Source organism: Brachyhypopomus gauderio, chromosome 1 (assembly GCF_052324685.1).
Source record: "Brachyhypopomus gauderio isolate BG-103 chromosome 1, BGAUD_0.2, whole genome shotgun sequence".
Lineage (NCBI taxonomy): Eukaryota > Metazoa > Chordata > Actinopteri > Gymnotiformes > Hypopomidae > Brachyhypopomus > Brachyhypopomus gauderio.
The window spans coordinates 49,503,635-49,507,065 of record NC_135211.1 but is presented as its reverse complement, the minus strand read 5'-3'; positions in this window follow the sequence as shown (position 1 = coordinate 49,507,065).

The following is a 3,431-nucleotide window of genomic DNA, read 5'->3' as shown; positions in this document are numbered from 1 at the left end:
GTGTTAGAATTAATAATGTATATTCTTTCTGGCAGTGTTATTTTGGAAGAATACATGTTGAGCTGCATGTTGGATTTCCTTCTGTCGTTTTCTGAAAATGACTTGCAGATTAGCAGAAGCATATGTAGACAAAACAGTTGTAATGTGATTCAAGCCCAAAACATATCAAAAACCGATCAACCAGGAATCCCAGAGTCATCATCAGACAGGCAGAGTAACCAGGTTGACCAGGAACAGCAGACAGTATGTTAATGCGAGATCAACCAAACAGGTGAAAATAAGACCCACATGACTGATAACAGCTGGAGAAACAATCAGGAACTCAGCTAGACTATAGACTTTACGCTAAGGGGTTTGTGACGAGGGTTTCTAAACAGTCAGAGATGTTAGTTCACAGGTGTGCAGTGAGGTATGTTAGTTTTATGGTGTGAATACGGAGAACATGAGACTTACAAGGCATGCTGGTTGTGACGGGCAGGTGTGAGCAACAAAAAGGAAGCGATCACGCCAAGTCTCAGGGAAAAAGGGTGGTTTAATATAAAGTGTGCAAACCTAAAACCCGTGCAATAGATCCGAATTAAGGATATAATGACCAGCGGTCAACTGGTACAAAGACAAGGCATATATAGACAGACAAACGACCATCAGGTGGGAACGGATCACGGGCTCCGCCCACCTGAGGGGCGTACACGACGTCACAAAACAACAACAACACAGCCGCTGTGGACAGAGGCGGCCGGTAGGGGACCGCCTCACCGTGACAGACCCCCCCACCAAGCCGCACTCCCCTCCACTGGGTGTGTGGCACACAGCGGCTGCACAACAACACGAAGGGGCAGGAAGGCAAGGACAGGCAGGGACACCTCCTGCAGTCCACGAGCTGAAACACAAAACACATAACATTAGTCAGCTCACCTCCCTGGGCGGGACCCTGGACCGACCGGGCCGTTAACAACACAAAACCACGCCCCAGTCGGTCACAGGGCCCTCACGCCCTAACCGGCATTCAGCTGGTAAGCCCCATAGGTGCGAGGACGGCGGGCCTCGGCTCCTTGTCCGTCCGGGGTGTATGTGTGTGCAGGTTACCTCCCTGGGGCATGGCTACGTCACCTCCAGGACCCCGTGGAAGGGTCTCCGTCCTGTGCAGGAGCTCTTCAGACCGGAGCCCCATGGTCCCCAAACATCCGGGGGCCCCAGCCCTCTAGGGAGGGGCTCTTTCCGACCGGGCTCCGGTCACCCCACAACATAAGGGGGCTCCTGCCAGCTGGAGACCCCCACAAGGTCCAGGAATGCCACGATTCAACGCCAGGGAGAAGCACCTGCACATAAAACACAAATACACACACACACCCACACACACCAACACAGAACACAAACGCGCACTACCCTGATCCCCCCTCCAGGGGGGAGGGGTCTCCATCCTAACTCAGAAGAACCCCCCACTTACCTGGTCAGGGCCTCCCTCGGGAGCGACGCCCTCCGTGCCACACCCCATGGCACGGGACCACAGCCGGTCCCCCCCCAAACACACATTCAGGGGGAGGAGCATGCGTGGAATTACACGCAAACATTAGACAACACGTTAGGACACAACACACACGCAAAGACTAGACAAGCAAACAAAAAACGGCGTACACACAAACAGACGGGACCCACAAACGCGCGCTCTACATAAACAGACACAGTGACGCGCCACTCACGTTCGCAGTCGCTCCCCACATGAAACACAAAACAACACGGGGAGCGAGGCGACGGTGAGGAGCGGCACCAGCGTCACACACAGAACATGTAACATAACACAACGAGCGCGCATACCGATCGACACGTCCGTTCACGCATACACACATTCACAACAACACGAAGAGTTATCGCCAGGAAGACATTCCTGGTCTTCGCCGTGCCACGGACACAACTCGAAAACACGGCGGAACTCTTCACACACACTAACAACAGACCCGAAGAGCTTTCTCAGGGCAGACTGCCCTGGTCCTCGCCGTGCTACACACACACACAAAACACAAAAGCACGGCGGAGCTCTTCAAACAAAACACTACGCAGACAAACACTTACCACGAGACATGACCACGAACAAAGGAGAAAGTAAAAGAGACTCGGCGGCTTCCGAAGGGTGGCTGGTCATTCTGTGACGGGCAGGTGTGAGCAACAAAAAGGAAGCGATCACGCCAAGTCTCAGGGAAAAAGGGTGGTTTAATATAAAGTGTGCAAACCTAAAACCCGTGCAATAGATCCGAATTAAGGATATAATGACCAGCGGTCAACTGGTACAAAGACAAGGCATATATAGACAGACAAACGACCATCAGGTGGGAACGGATCACGGGCTCCGCCCACCTGAGGGGCGTACACGACGTCACAAAACAACAACAACACAGCCGCTGTGGACAGAGGCGGCCGGTAGGGGACCGCCTCACCGTGACACTGGTGCTAAAACAGACACTGACACGAACGCAGCACTAAACCAAATAATGAGAATATGGGGGAAGAATGGTGTAAACTCAATAGGATTGTATTTGTACTGAACACTAAGAACAACAAACAAAAGTAAAGAACAAACCATACAAAGTAAGGAACTAACACATACCACGGTTAACACATGGAGTACAGGAGGTGGAGTGAGCAGAAGTGGGCGTCTCCCCTGAGGTGCCACGCCTACCGTGACACTAAGGAACTAAGGAGAAACACACATAAGAATGACAGGTAGGGGAGGAGCCAAGTATGATGGTGTTAACACATAATAATATATTCATATCACACTCACATCACACTATCATATCACACTATCATATCACACTCACTTTATTCTGTGGTCTGCTGCACTGCACAGAATCAGTAGTTTCACTTATTTTAATTCAATATTTGAATAAATGTTTACACTGAAGACACTAAATGTCTTTATACTCCATATTTACCAGACCAGCTGAGCAACAGTAATGTGCATGGATCAACTACTGCTGTTCTAACAAACATATGCACTTCCATAAAGTCCCACAAACTTTGAGATAAAACTCTCTCACCAAATGGGAGACAAATACAGCTAGTTCTACCTACACGATTTTAATATGGTAAATGATTTTGAAAGAGCAGGGTTTTCTTATTAGTAGAATGTAAAGGTGATTGTAGGTGTGATGTTGTGAAAGGCAGAGGCAGGGTGCTGAGGTGAGTCCTTGTTGATCGAGGTGGTGAGGACACCTCTGTCTGAGGGACACAAGATGAAGGGCTCACGTTGGGCTCAGGTTCTGCCAGTGGAGGGCACACAGGCTCTGGAGTGAAGTGCACCAGGTGAGTTAAAGAAGGCTGATTTAGATGTAATCATGTTAGGTTAATGAAACTGAGTCATTCACTCAATGTTTAAAGCCTGCGACAGAGAGAAACTACTCATGTATTACCAACCAACAGGCAGCCAACATTAT